Source organism: Alligator mississippiensis, chromosome 4 (genome assembly GCF_030867095.1).
Source record: "Alligator mississippiensis isolate rAllMis1 chromosome 4, rAllMis1, whole genome shotgun sequence".
Taxonomy (NCBI): Eukaryota; Metazoa; Chordata; order Crocodylia; family Alligatoridae; genus Alligator; species Alligator mississippiensis.
In genome coordinates, this window is record NC_081827.1 from 95,804,187 (window position 1) to 95,822,150 (window position 17,964).

At 60.3% G+C, this 17,964-nt stretch overlaps 8 non-coding genes across 8 annotated transcripts; all 8 read right to left on the minus strand.

Moving 5' to 3' along the window:
- Positions 1-2,238: 2,238 nt before the first annotated feature.
- On the minus strand, positions 2,239-2,320 carry TRNAL-AAG (transfer RNA leucine (anticodon AAG)). Its single transcript has one exon. It is a non-coding gene; the product is annotated as a tRNA-Leu (tRNA).
- A 351-nt stretch (positions 2,321-2,671) lies between these two features.
- TRNAM-CAU (transfer RNA methionine (anticodon CAU)) lies at positions 2,672-2,744 on the minus strand. Its single transcript has one exon. It is a non-coding gene; the product is annotated as a tRNA-Met (tRNA).
- A 4,224-nt stretch (positions 2,745-6,968) lies between these two features.
- TRNAL-AAG (transfer RNA leucine (anticodon AAG)) lies at positions 6,969-7,050 on the minus strand. Its single transcript has one exon. It is a non-coding gene; the product is annotated as a tRNA-Leu (tRNA).
- Positions 7,051-7,401: 351 nt separating this feature from the next.
- Positions 7,402-7,474, minus strand: TRNAM-CAU (transfer RNA methionine (anticodon CAU)). Its single transcript has one exon. It is a non-coding gene; the product is annotated as a tRNA-Met (tRNA).
- Positions 7,475-11,618: 4,144 nt separating this feature from the next.
- Positions 11,619-11,700, minus strand: TRNAL-AAG (transfer RNA leucine (anticodon AAG)). Its single transcript has one exon. It is a non-coding gene; the product is annotated as a tRNA-Leu (tRNA).
- Positions 11,701-12,051: 351 nt separating this feature from the next.
- On the minus strand, positions 12,052-12,124 carry TRNAM-CAU (transfer RNA methionine (anticodon CAU)). Its single transcript has one exon. It is a non-coding gene; the product is annotated as a tRNA-Met (tRNA).
- A 4,223-nt stretch (positions 12,125-16,347) lies between these two features.
- On the minus strand, positions 16,348-16,429 carry TRNAL-AAG (transfer RNA leucine (anticodon AAG)). The gene has a single exon. It is a non-coding gene; the product is annotated as a tRNA-Leu (tRNA).
- A 351-nt stretch (positions 16,430-16,780) lies between these two features.
- On the minus strand, positions 16,781-16,853 carry TRNAM-CAU (transfer RNA methionine (anticodon CAU)). Its single transcript has one exon. It is a non-coding gene; the product is annotated as a tRNA-Met (tRNA).
- Between the last annotated feature and the right edge of the window lie 1,111 nt (positions 16,854-17,964).

Consider the following 17,964-nt stretch of genomic DNA (forward strand, 5'->3'; position numbering starts at 1 on the left):
AATGCATGGGGTTGACATTGTGCCTGGAAGTCCCCACTGGCTTGCATGGGGTTGACCTGGTGCCTGGAAGACCCCATAGGAATGCACAGGGTTGACTGTCTGCCTACAAGTCCCCATAGACTTGCATGGGGTTGAGCTGGTGCCCGAAAGGCCCCATAACAATGTCTGGGGATGACATTGTGCCTGGAAGTCCCCATAAGCTTACACGGGCTTGACCGAGAGCCTCAAGGTCCCCTTAGGCTTGCATGAGGTTGGCCTGGGGGCTCAAGGTCCCCATAGCAATGTATGGGGTTGACATTGTGCTGGCAAGTCCCCATAGCAGTGCATGGGGTAGACCTGGTGCCTGAAAGTCCCCTTAGGAACACATGGGGTTGACATTCTGCCTGAAAGTCCCCATTGGCTTCCATGGGGTTGACCTGGTGCCTCAAAGTCCCCTTAGGAATACATGGGGTTGACATTCCGCCTGCAAGTCCCCATAGGAGTGATTGGGGTTGATCTGGTGCCTGGAAGTCACCTTTGGAATACAGGGGGGTGACATTCTGCCTGAAACTCCCCTTTGGCTTCCATGGGGTTGACCTGGTGCCTGAAAGACCCCTTAGGAATACACGGGGTTGACATTGTGCCTGAAAGTCCCCTTTGGCTTCCATGGGGTTGACCTGGTGCCTCAAAGTCCGCTTAGGAATACACGGGGTTGACATTGTGCCTGCAAGTCCCCATTGGCTTGCATGGGGCTGACCTGGTGCCTCAAAGTCCCCTTAGGAATACATGGGGTTGACATTCTGCCTGAAAGTCCCCATTGGCTTCCATGGGGTTGACCTGGTGCCTGAAAGTCCCCTTAGGAATGCAAGGGGTTGACATTGGGACTGAAAGTGCCCTTTGGCTTCCATGGGGTTGACCTGGTGCCTCAAAGTCCGCTTAGGAATACACGGGGTTGACATCCTGCCTGCAAGTCCCCATTGGCTACCATGGGGTTGACCTGGTGCCTCCAAGTCCCCTTAGGAATACATGGGGTTGACATTCTGCCTGAAAGTCCCCATTGGCTTCCATGGGGTTGACCTGGTGCCTGGACGTCCCCTTAGGAATACATGGGGTTGACATTGTGACTCAAAGTCCCCTTTGGCTTCCATGGGGCTGACCTGGTGCCTCAAAGTCCCCTTAGGAATACATGGGGTTGACATTCTGCCTGCAAGTCCCCATAGGAGTGATTGGGGTTGATCTGGTGCCTGGAAGTCACCTTTGGAATACATGGGGGTGACATTCTGCCTGAAACTTCCCTTTGGCTTCCATGGGGTTGACCTGGTGCCTCAAAGTCCCCTTAGGAATACATGGGGTTGACATTCTGCCTGCAAGTCCCCATAGGAGTGATTAGGGTTGACCTGGTGCCTGGAAGTCAGCTTTGGAATACATGGGGATGACATTCTGCCTGTAACTCCCCTTTGGCTTCCATGGGGTTGACCTGGTGCCTGAAAGACCCCTTAGGAATACATGGGGTTGACACTGTGCCTGAAAGTCCCCTTTGGCTTCCATGGGGTTGACCTGGTGCCTCAAAGTCCCTTTAGGAATACATGGGGTTGACCTTGTGCCTGAAAGTCCCCTTTGGCTTCCATAAGGTTGACCTGGTGCCACAAATTCCTACCGCCCAGGATTTCCCTGCCAAGCAAATACAGAGGGTGCGTTCGGGCAACAATAAACACAGCACCCGCACAACCACCCGGGGCTTAAGCCTCCAAAAACTGGCCCTCCCACCCAGGCTCCGTCTTTCCCTGCCCCCGCCGCCACCGCCCTGCTTCCCTAATTCCGCCTGCCCAACATTTGCTCCAGGTCCCGGCCTGCTACCCACCTTCCTCTCCCCAGCCATCCTAGTATCTAGAGGCCCCTACTCCCAGGCTTTTCACATCTGCTCCGCCTCCTTCGAGGCGACCGCCATTTCCCTCCTTGCCGTATCACACTGCTCCTCTTGGTCCTGCCTCCTGCAGGCACCCAGGTCGCCCTGGTCCTGCTCACCACTGTGTATGGGGCAGTCGCGAAGCTGGTCTCTTGGGACCAGGGGCAAGAAGGGCTGGAGCAGCCCCCCCAACTTGGGGGCAAGGGCTCCAGAAAGCAGGGGCAGAATGAGCAGAGTCGAGGCTTCAGCAGCCTAAGGGGGACCTTTGGGCAGAGGGCGAGCTGCGAGGGAACAAGGCCGTAGCAAGGGGAGCTTCGGGAGGCCCAAGTGCCACCTGCACGCTGCAAAATCTGTGGCAGCGGTGGGATTCGAACCCACGCCCCCGCAGAGACTGGAGCCTTAATCCAGCGCCTTGGACCGCTCGGCCACGCTCCCCCAGGCTGGGCCACTTTCTCTGCGGGGCGCCCAAGCACCTGCTTCGGCCTGGCTGCTTTTCCTCCGCCACCTCCCGCACCTGACACCGCACCAGCCCAGCAGAAAAGAAGCAGGGACTGGGGCTGCCACTAGTGACCGGGCTGGGCATGGCCCTCAGCGTTCATGGTGTGCGCTACCTTGGGCAAAGCCGGCCCAGGAAGAGCATCGCCAGCGCCACCCGCGCGGACACACCAGGCGCCTGCCTCCTGGCCAGCACCGGGAAGAAAAGGCAGCGGGGGGCCAAGCTTAGGCGACTGGAGCCTGCCCCGGGTGGCAGGCAAGGCGCCTGGCTCAGGCAGCAAGAGGCAAGCCTGCCTTCTCTGAGGCTCGAACTCAGGACCTCCAGATTATGAGACTGACGCGCTGCCGGCTGCGCTAAGAAGGCCCGGCTGGCTCAGCCCCCTGGTCCCGCACCACCACCGGGAGCCCTCACCTCCGGCCCACCGGGGTCCGTCGGCCAGGTCTAGGGCAAGGGACCCGGACGGGAAAACAATAGCAGCTCTCCAGCTCGGAAGGCGATTGCCATTCTCTCTCTCAGGGGCGCTCTCCTTCCCCACAGGAACCCAACCGGATTATTGGGCGGCAGTTAGCTCTGCGAACCAGCCCTGTGAGCTCGGGGCACCAGCTGCTGGTCTTTTGCAACAAACAGCTCTGTTCAGGTCATGGGTCTGAAAAGACAGGAAGCAAAAGCCCTCCACCTCCATTCGACTTCCCCCTGGGGCCAGGGAAAGTGAGGCAGGGCTCAACATGAAGAGAGGAGGCACACCCCCAGCCACACACAACGCGAAGGGTGCTACGGGCTGCTCAGGACTGGGCTGGCCCTGTTGAGGATGCAGCCTGGGGCATTTCTCCCGTCAGGCACAATACTCGTGGGCACCAGTGGACCGCCGTGCTGGAGTGATGCACAGTCCTACTCCGTGGTCCCAGATCCTGAAAACATATTGCCTGGAGGCAGAACCCGCTGTCAAAGGCTGCTGTCAGAGGCTCAGAAGAGGGGCGCGGGCAGAAGAAAGGAAGGGGCGCCCTTCCACCTGGGCTCTGCAGGTATCTGTGGCGGGCGGTTGCATGGCCACCAGGAAGAGCGCTGGCTCGGGTTTTGGCCTGCGTGGGGAGCCTGCGGGAAGGCGTGGGCTGGGAGGAGGAGAAAGGAAGCACTGCTCCTCACTGTGCGAGGTGCTGGCTTCCTGTCAGAGAGGCAAGAGGGTGTCGGGGCAGAAGGGCAGCCTGCCAGCCGCAGCAGAGTGGCGCAGCGGGAGCGTGCTGGGCCCATAACCCAGAGGTCGATGGATCGAAACCATCCTCTGCTATGTTTCCCCCCTGCTTGCCTTTTGCTTCCCCTACCTGATTCCCGCCCCTCCAAGTGGCTTTGTCCTTGACATGCCTGAGAGTGGGGCTCTCCGGCCTCCTTCCCCAAAGGCGGTGGGGAGCGTGCTCACGGAACTTTGCAAGGGAAGGCCGGTGGGCTCTCCTCCAGTGACAGTCCTGCCGAGGGAGTGGGGGCGGGGCAGCTGCGGCAGCCCCGGGGCAGCTGTGGCCTCGGAGGGAAGGGAGGAGAAGGTGCTCAGAAGCAGAGAAGAGCCCGCCAGGAATGGGACCGAGTGACCTGGGCACCAGGCACCACAGCGCAAGCAAAGGAAGCCAACGCGGTTGCCAGGCCGTGAAGGCATCTTCCTCCCCCCTGCCTCCTAGTTTGGGGACCAAAGAAAGAAGGGGTTGAGCACCTGTGTCTGTGTTGGAGGCGGGAGGGAGAGGGAAGGATCGCAGGAGGATTTGGGGGACTGGGTCTAGGAGGAGCCCGAGAACGTGGCGGCCGCTACTCAGGAAAGGCCAGCAGAGCAGGGAGGCTGGCTGCAAAGGAAGGGCCTGGGAGAAGGCGGCCTGCCAAGAGCTGTGACCGCAGCCCCGAGGGGTCCTCCTACCTGGGCAAGACATCCGGGAATACAGCTTCAGCCCCCAAACCTGGAGCGTGGGGGCTGAGGAGGTGGCAACGTGGGCTTTGGGGCCCAGGCTGCCAAAGAGGCTGGAGCCAGAACCTGGCCCTCAGCCCGGTGGGGCCCCACGCCCTGCGGCGCGCTGGCCAGCCCGCCTTCTCCTGACGGGGCCGGGGAGGTGGGGGCGGCTCGCTCTCAGCACGGGCCCTTGACTTGCAATGCGTTTCCGGCCCTTGCTCGCCATGGGCCGAGAGGGCATTTGGCCAAAAATGGAGGGAGCGGAGAGAGCGAATCGGTCTCGTGACCTCAAAAGCCAGAGGCTTGCATGGGGTTGACCTGGTGCCTGAAAGGTCCCATAGGAATGCATGGGGTTGACATTGAGCCTGGAAGTCCCCACTGGCTTGCATGGGGTTGACCTGGTGCCTGGAAGACCCCATAGGAATGCACAGGGTTGACTGTCTGCCTACAAGTCCCCATAGACTTGCATGGGGTTGAGCTGGTGCCCGAAAGGCCCCATAACAATGTCTGGGGATGACATTGTGCCTGGAAGTCCCCATAAGCTTACACGGGCTTGACCGAGAACCTCAAGGTCCCCTTAGGCTTGCATGAGGTTGGCCTGGGGGCTCAAGGTCCCCATAGCAATGTATGGGGTTGACATTGTGCTGGCAAGTCCCCATAGCAGTGCATGGGGTAGACCTGGTGCCTGAAAGTCCCCTTAGGAACACATGGGGTTGACATTCTGCCTGAAAGTCCCCATTGTCTTCCCTGGGGTTGACCTGGTGCCTCAAAGTCCCCTTAGGAATACATGGGGTTGACATTCCGCCTGCAAGTCCCCATAGGAGTGATTGGGGTTGATCTGGTGCCTGGAAGTCATCTTTGGAATACAGGGGGGTGACATTCTGCCTGAAACTCCCCTTTGGCTTCCATGGGGTTGACCTGGTGCCTGAAAGACCCCTTAGGAATACACGGGGTTGACATTGTGCCTGAAAGTCCCCTTTGGCTTCCATGGGGTTGACCTGGTGCCTCAAAGTCCGCTTAGGAATACACGGGGTTGACATTGTGCCTGCAAGTCCCCATTGGCTTGCATGGGGCTGACCTGGTGCTTCAAAGTCCCCTTAGGAATACATGGGGTTGACATTCTGCCTGAAAGTCCCCATTGGCTTCCATGGGGTTGACCTGGTGCCTGAAAGTCCCCTTAGGAATGCAAGGGGTTGACATTGGGACTGAAAGTGCCCTTTGGCTTCCATGGGGTTGACCTGGTGCCTCAAAGTCCGCTTAGGAATACACGGGGTTGACATCCTGCCTGCAAGTCCCCATTGGCTACCATGGGGTTGACCTGGTGCCTCCAAGTCCCCTTAGGAATACATGGGGTTGACATTCTGCCTGAAAGTCCCCATTGGCTTCCATGGGGTTGACCTGGTGCCTGGACGTCCCCTTAGGAATACATGGGGTTGACATTGTGACTCAAAGTCCCCTTTGGCTTCCATGGGGCTGACCTGGTGCCTCAAAGTCCCCTTAGGAAGACATGGGGTTGACATTCTGCCTGCAAGTCCCCATTGGCTACCATGGGGTTGACCTGGTGCCTCCAAGTCCCCTTAGGAATACACGGGGTTAACATTCTGCCTGTAAATCCCCATAGGAGTGATTGGGGTTGATCTGGTGCCTGGAAGTCACCTTTGGAATACATGGGGGTGACATTCTGCCTGAAACTCCCCTTTGGCTTCCATGGGGTTGACCTGCTGCCTCAAAGTCCCCTTAGGAATACATGGGGTTGACATTCTGCCTGCAAGTCCCCATAGGAGTGATTGGGGTTGACCTGGTGCCTGGAAGTCAGCTTTGGAATACATGGGGATGACATTCTGCCTGTAACTCCCCTTTGGCTTCCATGGGGTTGACCTGGTGCCTGAAAGACCCCTTAGGAATACATGGGGTTGACACTGTGCCTGAAAGTCCCCTTTGGCTTCCATGGGGTTGACCTGGTGCCTCAAAGTCCCTTTAGGAATACATGGGGTTGACCTTGTGCCTGAAAGTCCCCTTTGGCTTCCATAAGGTTGACCTGGTGCCACAAATTCCTACCGCCCAGGATTTCCCTGCCAAGCAAATACAGAGGGTGCGGTCGGGCAACAATAAACACAGCACCCGCACAACCACCCGGGGCTTAAGCCTCCAAAAACTGGCCCTCCCACCCAGGCTCCGTCTTTCCGTGCCCCCGCCGCCACCGCCCTGCTTCCCTACTTCCGCCTGCCCAACATTTGCTCCAGGTCCCGGCCTGCTACCCACCTTCCTCTCCCCAGCCATCCTAGTATCTAGAGGCCCCTACTCCCAGGCTTTTCACATCTGCTCCGCCTCCTTCGAGGCGACCGCCATTTCCCTCCTTGCCGTATCACACTGCTCCTCTTGGTCCTGCCTCCTGCAGGCACCCAGGTCGCCCTGGTCCTGCTCACCACTGTGTATGGGGCAGTCGCGAAGCTGGTCTCTTGGGACCAGGGGCAAGAAGGGCTGGAGCAGCCCCCCCAACTTGGGGGCAAGGGCTCCAGAAAGCAGGGGCAGAATGAGCAGAGTCGAGGCTTCAGCAGCCTAAGGGGGACCTTTGGGCAGAGGGCGAGCTGCGAGGGAACAAGGCCGTAGCAAGGGGAGCTTCGGGAGGCCCAAGTGCCACCTGCACGCTGCAAAATCTGTGGCAGCGGTGGGATTCGAACCCACGCCCCCGCAGAGACTGGAGCCTTAATCCAGCGCCTTGGACCGCTCGGCCACGCTCCCTCAGGCTGGGCCACTTTCTCTGCGGGGCGCCCAAGCACCTGCTTCGGCCTGGCTGCTTTTCCTCCGCCACCTCCCGCACCTGACACCGCACCAGCCCAGCAGAAAAGAAGCAGGGACTGGGGCTGCCACTAGTGACCGGGCTGGGCATGGCCCTCAGCGTTCATGGTGTGCGCTACCTTGGGCAAAGCCGGCCCAGGAAGAGCATCGCCAGCGCCACCCGCGCGGACACACCAGGCGCCTGCCTCCTGGCCAGCACCGGGAAGAAAAGGCAGCGGGGGGCCAAGCTTAGGCGACTGGAGCCTGCCCCGGGTGGCAGGCAAGGCGCCTGGCTCAGGCAGCAAGAGGCAAGCCTGCCTTCTCTGAGGCTCGAACTCAGGACCTCCAGATTATGAGACTGACGCGCTGCCGGCTGCGCTAAGAAGGCCCGGCTGGCTCAGCCCCCTGGTCCCGCACCACCACCGGGAGCCCTCACCTCCGGCCCACCGGGGTCCGTCGGCCAGGTCTAGGGCAAGGGACCCGGACGGGAAAACAATAGCAGCTCTCCAGCTCGGAAGGCGATTGCCATTCTCTCTCTCAGGGGCGCTCTCCTTCCCCACAGGAACCCAACCGGATTATTGGGCGGCAGTTAGCTCTGCGAACCAGCCCTGTGAGCTCGGGGCACCAGCTGCTGGTCTTTTGCAACAAACAGCTCTGTTCAGGTCATGGGTCTGAAAAGACAGGAAGCAAAAGCCCTCCACCTCCATTCGACTTCCCCCTGGGGCCAGGGAAAGTGAGGCAGGGCTCAACATGAAGAGAGGAGGCACACCCCCAGCCACACACAACGCGAAGGGTGCTACGGGCTGCTCAGGACTGGGCTGGCCCTGTTGAGGATGCAGCCTGGGGCATTTCTCCCGTCAGGCACAATACTCGTGGGCACCAGTGGACCGCCGTGCTGGAGTGATGCACAGTCCTACTCCGTGGTCCCAGATCCTGAAAACATATTGCCTGGAGGCAGAACCCGCTGTCAAAGGCTGCTGTCAGAGGCTCAGAAGAGGGGCGCGGGCAGAAGAAAGGAAGGGGCGCCCTTCCACCTGGGCTCTGCAGGTATCTGTGGCGGGCGGTTGCATGGCCACCAGGAAGAGCGCTGGCTCGGGTTTTGGCCTGCGTGGGGAGCCTGCGGGAAGGCGTGGGCTGGGAGGAGGAGAAAGGAAGCACTGCTCCTCACTGTGCGAGGTGCTGGCTTCCTGTCAGAGAGGCAAGAGGGTGTCGGGGCAGAAGGGCAGCCTGCCAGCCGCAGCAGAGTGGCGCAGCGGGAGCGTGCTGGGCCCATAACCCAGAGGTCGATGGATCGAAACCATCCTCTGCTATGTTTCCCCCCTGCTTGCCTTTTGCTTCCCCTACCTGATTCCCGCCCCTCCAAGTGGCTTTGTCCTTGACATGCCTGAGAGTGGGGCTCTCCGGCCTCCTTCCCCAAAGGCGGTGGGGAGCGTGCTCACGGAACTTTGCAAGGGAAGGCCGGTGGGCTCTCCTCCAGTGACAGTCCTGCCGAGGGAGTGGGGGCGGGGCAGCTGCGGCAGCCCCGGGGCAGCTGTGGCCTCGGAGGGAAGGGAGGAGAAGGTGCTCAGAAGCAGAGAAGAGCCCGCCAGGAATGGGACCGAGTGACCTGGGCACCAGGCACCACAGCGCAAGCAAAGGAAGCCAACGCGGTTGCCAGGCCGTGAAGGCATCTTCCTCCCCCCTGCCTCCTAGTTTGGGGACCAAAGAAAGAAGGGGTTGAGCACCTGTGTCTGTGTTGGAGGCGGGAGGGAGAGGGAAGGATCGCAGGAGGATTTGGGGGACTGGGTCTAGGAGGAGCCCGAGAACGTGGCGGCCGCTACTCAGGAAAGGCCAGCAGAGCAGGGAGGCTGGCTGCAAAGGAAGGGCCTGGGAGAAGGCGGCCTGCCAAGAGCTGTGACCGCAGCCCCGAGGGGTCCTCCTACCTGGGCAAGACATCCGGGAATACAGCTTCAGCCCCCAAACCTGGAGCGTGGGGGCTGAGGAGGTGGCAACGTGGGCTTTGGGGCCCAGGCTGCCAAAGAGGCTGGAGCCAGAACCTGGCCCTCAGCCCGGTGGGGCCCCACGCCCTGCGGCGCGCTGGCCAGCCCGCCTTCTCCTGACGGGGCCGGGGAGGTGGGGGCGGCTCGCTCTCAGCACGGGCCCTTGACTTGCAATGCGTTTCCGGCCCTTGCTCGCCATGGGCCGAGAGGGCATTTGGCCAAAAATGGAGGGAGCGGAGAGAGCGAATCGGTCTCGTGACCTCAAACGCCAGAGGCTTGCATGGGGTTGACCTGGTGCCTGAAAGGTCCCATAGGAATGCATGGGGTTGACATTGAGCCTGGAAGTCCCCACTGGCTTGCATGGGGTTGACCTGGTGCCTGGAAGACCCCATAGGAATGCACAGGGTTGACTGTCTGCCTACAAGTCCCCATAGACTTGCATGGGGTTGAGCTGGTGCCCGAAAGGCCCCATAACAATGTCTGGGGATGACATTGTGCCTGGAAGTCCCCATAAGCTTACACAGGCTTGACCGAGAGCCTCAAGGTCCCCTTAGGCTTGCATGAGGTTGGCCTGGGGGCTCAAGGTCCCCATAGCAATGTATGGGGTTGACATTGTGCTGGCAAGTCCCCATAGCAGTGCATGGGGTAGACCTGGTGCCTGAAAGTCCCCTTAGGAACACATGGGGTTGACATTCTGCCTGAAAGTCCCCATTGGCTACCCTGGGGTTGACCTGGTGCCTCAAAGTCCCCTTAGGAATACATGGGGTTGACATTCCGCCTGCAAGTCCCCATAGGAGTGATTGGGGTTGATCTGGTGCCTGGAAGTCACCTTTGGAATACAGGGGGGTGACATTCTGCCTGAAACTCCCCTTTGGCTTCCATGGGGTTGACCTGGTGCCTGAAAGACCCCTTAGGAATACACGGGGTTGACATTGTGCCTGAAAGTCCCCTTTGGCTTCCATGGGGTTGACCTGGTGCCTCAAAGTCCGCTTAGGAATACACGGGGTTGACATTGTGCCTGCAAGTCCCCATTGGCTTGCATGGGGCTGACCTGGTGCTTCAAAGTCCCCTTAGGAATACATGGGGTTGACATTCTGCCTGAAAGTCCCCATTGGCTTCCATGGGGTTGACCTGGTGCCTGAAAGTCCCCTTAGGAATGCAAGGGGTTGACATTGGGACTGAAAGTGCCCTTTGGCTTCCATGGGGTTGACCTGGTGCCTCAAAGTCCGCTTAGGAATACACGGGGTTGACATCCTGCCTGCAAGTCCCCATTGGCTACCATGGGGTTGACCTGGTGCCTGGACGTCCCCTTAGGAATACATGGGGTTGACATTGTGACTCAAAGTCCCCTTTGGCTTCCATGGGGCTGACCTGGTGCCTCAAAGTCCCCTTAGGAAGACATGGGGTTGACATTCTGCCTGCAAGTCCCCATTGGCTACCATGGGGTTGACCTGGTGCCTCAAAGTCCCCTTAGGAATACACGGGGTTAACATTCTGCCTGTAAATCCCCATAGGAGTGATTGGGGTTGATCTGGTGCCTGGAAGTCACCTTTGGAATACATGGGGGTGACATTCTGCCTGAAACTCCCCTTTGGCTTCCATGGGGTTGACCTGGTGCCTCAAAGTCCCCTTAGGAATACATGGGGTTGACATTCTGCCTGCAAGTCCCCATAGGAGTGATTGGGGTTGACCTGGTGCCTGGAAGTCAGCTTTGGAATACATGGGGATGACATTCTGCCTGTAACTCCCCTTTGGCTTCCATGGGGTTGACCTGGTGCCTGAAAGACCCCTTAGGAATACATGGGGTTGACACTGTGCCTGAAAGTCCCCTTTGGCTTCCATGGGGTTGACCTGGTGCCTCAAAGTCCCTTTAGGAATACATGGGGTTGACCTTGTGCCTGAAAGTCCCCTTTGGCTTCCATAAGGTTGACCTGGTGCCACAAATTCCTACCGCCCAGGATTTCCCTGCCAAGCAAATACAGAGGGTGCGGTCGGGCAACAATAAACACAGCACCCGCACAAACACCCGGGGCTTAAGCCTCCAAAAACTGGCCCTCCCACCCAGGCTCCGTCTTTCCGTGCCCCCGCCGCCACCGCCCTGCTTCCCTACTTCCGCCTGCCCAACATTTGCTCCAGGTCCCGGCCTGCTACCCACCTTCCTCTCCCCAGCCATCCTAGTATCTAGAGGCCCCTACTCCCAGGCTTTTCACATCTGCTCCGCCTCCTTCGAGGCGACCGCCATTTCCCTCCTTGCCGTATCACACTGCTCCTCTTGGTCCTGCCTCCTGCAAGCACCCAGGTCGCCCTGGTCCTGCTCACCACTGTGTATGGGGCAGTCGCGAAGCTGGTCTCTTGGGACCAGGGGCAAGAAGGGCTGGAGCAGCCCCCCCAACTTGGGGGCAAGGGCTCCAGAAAGCAGGGGCAGAATGAGCAGAGTCGAGGCTTCAGCAGCCTAAGGGGGACCTTTGGGCAGAGCGCGAGCTGCGAGGGAACAAGGCCGTAGCAAGGGGAGCTTCGGGAGGCCCAAGTGCCACCTGCACGCTGCAAAATCTGTGGCAGCGGTGGGATTCGAACCCACGCCCCCGCAGAGACTGGAGCCTTAATCCAGCGCCTTGGACCGCTCGGCCACGCTCCCCCAGGCTGGGCCACTTTCTCTGCGGGGCGCCCAAGCACCTCCTTCGGCCTGGCTGCTTTTCCTCTGCCACCTCCCGCACCTGACACCGCACCAGCCCAGCAGAAAAGAAGCAGGGACTGGGGCTGCCACTAGTGACCGGGCTGGGCATGGCCCTCAGCGTTCATGGTGTGCGCTACCTTGGGCAAAGCCGGCCCAGGAAGAGCATCGCCAGCGCCACCCGCGCGGACACACCAGGCGCCTGCCTCCTGGCCAGCACCGGGAAGAAAAGGCAGCAGGGGGCCAAGCTTAGGCGACTGGAGCCTGCCCCGGGTGGCAGGCAAGGCGCCTGGCTCAGGCAGCAAGAGGCAAGCCTGCCTTCTCTGAGGCTCGAACTCAGGACCTCCAGATTATGAGACTGACGCGCTGCCGGCTGCGCTAAGAAGGCCCGGCTGGCTCAGCCCCCTGGTCCCGCACCACCACCGGGAGCCCTCACCTCCGGCCCACCGGGGTCCGTCGGCCAGGTCTAGGGCAAGGGACCCGGACGGGAAAACAATAGCAGCTCTCCAGCTCGGAAGGCGATTGCCATTCTCTCTCTCAGGGGCGCTCTCCTTCCCCACAGGAACCCAACCGGATTATTGGGCGGCAGTTAGCTCTGCGAACCAGCCCTGTGAGCTCGGGGCACCAGCTGCTGGTCTTTTGCAACAAACAGCTCTGTTCAGGTCATGGGTCTGAAAAGACAGGAAGCAAAAGCCCTCCACCTCCATTCGACTTCCCCCTGGGGCCAGGGAAAGTGAGGCAGGGCTCAACATGAAGAGAGGAGGCACACCCCCAGCCACACACAACGCGAAGGGTGCTACGGGCTGCTCAGGACTGGGCTGGCCCTGTTGAGGATGCAGCCTGGGGCATTTCTCCCGTCAGGCACAATACTCGTGGGCACCAGTGGACCGCCGTGCTGGAGTGATGCACAGTCCTACTCCGTGGTCCCAGATCCTGAAAACATATTGCCTGGAGGCAGAACCCGCTGTCAAAGGCTGCTGTCAGAGGCTCAGAAGAGGGGCGCGGGCAGAAGAAAGGAAGGGGCGCCCTTCCACCTGGGCTCTGCAGGTATCTGTGGCGGGCGGTTGCATGGCCACCAGGAAGAGCGCTGGCTCGGGTTTTGGCCTGCGTGGGGAGCCTGCGGGAAGGCGTGGGCTGGGAGGAGGAGAAAGGAAGCACTGCTCCTCACTGTGCGAGGTGCTGGCTTCCTGTCAGAGAGGCAAGAGGGTGTCAGGGCAGAAGGGCAGCCTGCCAGCCCCAGCAGAGTGGCGCAGCGGGAGCGTGCTGGGCCCATAACCCAGAGGTCGATGGATCGAAACCATCCTCTGCTATGTTTCCCCCCTGCTTGCCTTTTGCTTCCCCTACCTGATTCCCGCCCCTCCAAGTGGCTTTGTCCTTGACATGCCTGAGAGTGGGGTTCTCCGGCCTCCTTCCCCAAAGGCGGTGGGGAGCGTGCTCACGGAACTTTGCAAGGGAAGGCCGGTGGGCTCTCCTCCAGTGACAGTCCTTCCGAGGGAAAGGGGGCGGGGCAGCTGCGGCAGCCCCGGGGCAGCTGTGGCCTCGGAGGGAAGGGAGGAGAAGGTGCTCAGAAGCAGAGAAGAGCCCGCCAGGAATGGGACCGATGACCTGGGCACCAGGCACCACAGCTCAAGCAAAGGAAGCCAACGCGGTTGCCAGGCCGTGAAGGCATCTTCCTCCCCCCTGCCTCCTAGTTTGGGGACCAAAGAAAGAAGGGGTTGAGCACCTGTGTCTGTGTTGGAGGCGGGAGGGAGAGGGAAGGATCGCAGGAGGATTTGGGGGACTGGGTCTAGGAGGAGCCCGAGAACGTGGTGGCCGCTACTCAGGAAAGGCCAGCAGAGCAGGGAGGCTGGCTGCAAAGGAAGGGCCTGGGAGAAGGCGGCCTGCCAAGAGCTGTGACAGCAGCCCCGAGGGGTCCTCCTACCTGGGCAAGACATCCGGGAATACAGCTTCAGCCCCCAAACCTGGAGCGTGGGGGCTGAGGAGGTGGCAACGTGGGCTTTGGGGCCCAGGCTGCCAAAGAGGCTGGAGCCAGAACCTGGCCCTCAGCCCGGTGGGGCCCCACGCCCTGCGGCGCGCTGGCCAGCCCACCTTCTCCTGACGGGGCCGGGGAGGTGGGGGCGGCTCGCCCTCAGCACGGGCCCTTGACTTGCAATGCGTTTCCGGCCCTTGCTCGCCATGGGCCGAGAGGGCATTTGGCCAAAAATGGAGGGAGCGGAGAGAGCGAATCGGTCTCGTGACCTCAAAAGCCAGAGGCTTGCATGGGGTTGACCTGGTGCCTGAAAGGTCCCATAGGAATGCATGGGGTTGACATTGAGCCTGGAAGTCCCCACTGGCTTGCATGGGGTTGACCTGGTGCCTGGAAGACCCCATAGGAATGCACAGGGTTGACTGTCTGCCTACAAGTCCCCATAGACTTGCATGGGGTTGAGCTGGTGCCCGAAAGGCCCCATAACAATGTCTGGGGATGACATTGTGCCTGGAAGTCCCCATAAGCTTACACGGGCTTGACCGAGAACCTCAAGGTCCCCTTAGGCTTGCATGAGGTTGGCCTGGGGGCTCAAGGTCCCCATAGCAATGTATGGGGTTGACATTGTGCTGGCAAGTCCCCATAGCAGTGCATGGGGTAGACCTGGTGCCTGAAAGTCCCCTTAGGAACACATGGGGTTGACATTCTGCCTGAAAGTCCCCATTGTCTTCCCTGGGGTTGACCTGGTGCCTCAAAGTCCCCTTAGGAATACATGGGGTTGACATTCCGCCTGCAAGTCCCCATAGGAGTGATTGGGGTTGATCTGGTGCCTGGAAGTCATCTTTGGAATACAGGGGGGTGACATTCTGCCTGAAACTCCCCTTTGGCTTCCATGGGGTTGACCTGGTGCCTGAAAGACCCCTTAGGAATACACGGGGTTGACATTGTGCCTGAAAGTCCCCTTTGGCTTCCATGGGGTTGACCTGGTGCCTCAAAGTCCGCTTAGGAATACACGGGGTTGACATTGTGCCTGCAAGTCCCCATTGGCTTGCATGGGGCTGACCTGGTGCTTCAAAGTCCCCTTAGGAATACATGGGGTTGACATTCTGCCTGAAAGTCCCCATTGGCTTCCATGGGGTTGACCTGGTGCCTGAAAGTCCCCTTAGGAATGCAAGGGGTTGACATTGGGACTGAAAGTGCCCTTTGGCTTCCATGGGGTTGACCTGGTGCCTCAAAGTCCGCTTAGGAATACACGGGGTTGACATCCTGCCTGCAAGTCCCCATTGGCTACCATGGGGTTGACCTGGTGCCTCCAAGTCCCCTTAGGAATACATGGGGTTGACATTCTGCCTGAAAGTCCCCATTGGCTTCCATGGGGTTGACCTGGTGCCTGGACGTCCCCTTAGGAATACATGGGGTTGACATTGTGACTCAAAGTCCCCTTTGGCTTCCATGGGGCTGACCTGGTGCCTCAAAGTCCCCTTAGGAATACATGGGGTTGACATTCTGCCTGCAAGTCCCCATTGGCTACCATGGGGTTGACCTGGTGCCTCCAAGTCCCCTTAGGAATACACGGGGTTAACATTCTGCCTGTAAATCCCCATAGGAGTGATTGGGGTTGATCTGGTGCCTGGAAGTCACCTTTGGAATACATGGGGGTGACATTCTGCCTGAAACTCCCCTTTGGCTTCCATGGGGTTGACCTGGTGCCTCAAAGTCCCCTTAGGAATACATGGGGTTGACATTCTGCCTGCAAGTCCCCATAGGAGTGATTGGGGTTGACCTGGTGCCTGGAAGTCAGCTTTGGAATACATGGGGATGACATTCTGCCTGTAACTCCCCTTTGGCTTCCATGGGGTTGACCTGGTGCCTGAAAGACCCCTTAGGAATACATGGGGTTGACACTGTGCCTGAAAGTCCCCTTTGGCTTCCATGGGGTTGACCTGGTGCCTCAAAGTCCCTTTAGGAATACATGGGGTTGACCTTGTGCCTGAAAGTCCCCTTTGGCTTCCATAAGGTTGACCTGGTGCCACAAATTCCTACCGCCCAGGATTTCCCTGCCAAGCAAATACAGAGGGTGCGGTCGGGCAACAATAAACACAGCACCCGCACAACCACCCGGGGCTTAAGCCTCCAAAAACTGGCCCTCCCACCCAGGCTCCGTCTTTCCGTGCCCCCGCCGCCACCGCCCTGCTTCCCTACTTCCGCCTGCCCAACATTTGCTCCAGGTCCCGGCCTGCTACCCACCTTCCTCTCCCCAGCCATCCTAGTATCTAGAGGCCCCTACTCCCAGGCTTTTCACATCTGCTCCGCCTCCTTCGAGGCGACCGCCATTTCCCTCCTTGCCGTATCACACTGCTCCTCTTGGTCCTGCCTCCTGCAGGCACCCAGGTCGCCCTGGTCCTGCTCACCACTGTGTATGGGGCAGTCGCGAAGCTGGTCTCTTGGGACCAGGGGCAAGAAGGGCTGGAGCAGCCCCCCCAACTTGGGGGCAAGGGCTCCAGAAAGCAGGGGCAGAATGAGCAGAGTCGAGGCTTCAGCAGCCTAAGGGGGACCTTTGGGCAGAGCGCGAGCTGCGAGGGAACAAGGCCGTAGCAAGGGGAGCTTCGGGAGGCCCAAGTGCCACCTGCACGCTGCAAAATCTGTGGCAGCGGTGGGATTCGAACCCACGCCCCTGCAGAGACTGGAGCCTTAATCCAGCGCCTTGGACCGCTCGGCCACGCTCCCTCAGGCTGGGCCACTTTCTCTGCGGGGCGCCCAAGCACCTGCTTCGGCCTGGCTGCTTTTCCTCCGCCACCTCCCGCACCTGACACCGCACCAGCCCAGCAGAAAAGAAGCAGGGACTGGGGCTGCCACTAGTGACCGGGCTGGGCATGGCCCTCAGCGTTCATGGTGTGCGCTACCTTGGGCAAAGCCGGCCCAGGAAGAGCATCGCCAGCGCCACCCGCGCGGACACACCAGGCGCCTGCCTCCTGGCCAGCACCGGGAAGAAAAGGCAGCGGGGGGCCAAGCTTAGGCGACTGGAGCCTGCCCCGGGTGGCAGGCAAGGCGCCTGGCTCAGGCAGCAAGAGGCAAGCCTGCCTTCTCTGAGGCTCGAACTCAGGACCTCCAGATTATGAGACTGACGCGCTGCCGGCTGCGCTAAGAAGGCCCGGCTGGCTCAGCCCCCTGGTCCCGCACCACCACCGGGAGCCCTCACCTCCGGCCCACCGGGGTCCGTCGGCCAGGTCTAGGGCAAGGGACCCGGACGGGAAAACAATAGCAGCTCTCCAGCTCGGAAGGCGATTGCCATTCTCTCTCTCAGGGGCGCTCTCCTTCCCCACAGGAACCCAACCGGATTATTGGGCGGCAGTTAGCTCTGCGAACCAGCCCTGTGAGCTCGGGGCACCAGCTGCTGGTCTTTTGCAACAAACAGCTCTGTTCAGGTCATGGGTCTGAAAAGACAGGAAGCAAAAGCCCTCCACCTCCATTCGACTTCCCCCTGGGGCCAGGGAAAGTGAGGCAGGGCTCAACATGAAGAGAGGAGGCACACCCCCAGCCACACACAACGCGAAGGGTGCTACGGGCTGCTCAGGACTGGGCTGGCCCTGTTGAGGATGCAGCCTGGGGCATTTCTCCCGTCAGGCACAATACTCGTGGGCACCAGTGGACCGCCGTGCTGGAGTGATGCACAGTCCTACTCCGTGGTCCCAGATCCTGAGAACATATTGCCTGGAGGCAGAACCCGCTGTCAAAGGCTGCTGTCAGAGGCTCAGAAGAGGGGCGCGGGCAGAAGAAAGGAAGGGGCGCCCTTCCACCTGGGCTCTGCAGGTATCTGTGGCGGGCGGTTGCATGGCCACCAGGAAGAGCGCTGGCTCGGGTTTTGGCCTGCGTGGGGAGCCTGCGGGAAGGCGTGGGCTGGGAGGAGGAGAAAGGAAGCACTGCTCCTCACTGTGCGAGGTGCTGGCTTCCTGTCAGAGAGGCAAGAGGGTGTCGGGGCAGAAGGGCAGCCTGCCAGCCCCAGCAGAGTGGCGCAGCGGGAGCGTGCTGGGCCCATAACCCAGAGGTCGATGGATCGAAACCATCCTCTGCTATGTTTCCCCCCTGCTTGCCTTTTGCTTCCCCTACCTGATTCCCGCCCCTCCAAGTGGCTTTGTCCTTGACATGCCTGAGAGTGGGGCTCTCCGGCCTCCTTCCCCAAAGGCGGTGGGGAGCGTGCTCACGGAACTTTGCAAGGGAAGGCCGGTGGGCTCTCCTCCAGTGACAGTCCTGCCGAGGGAGTG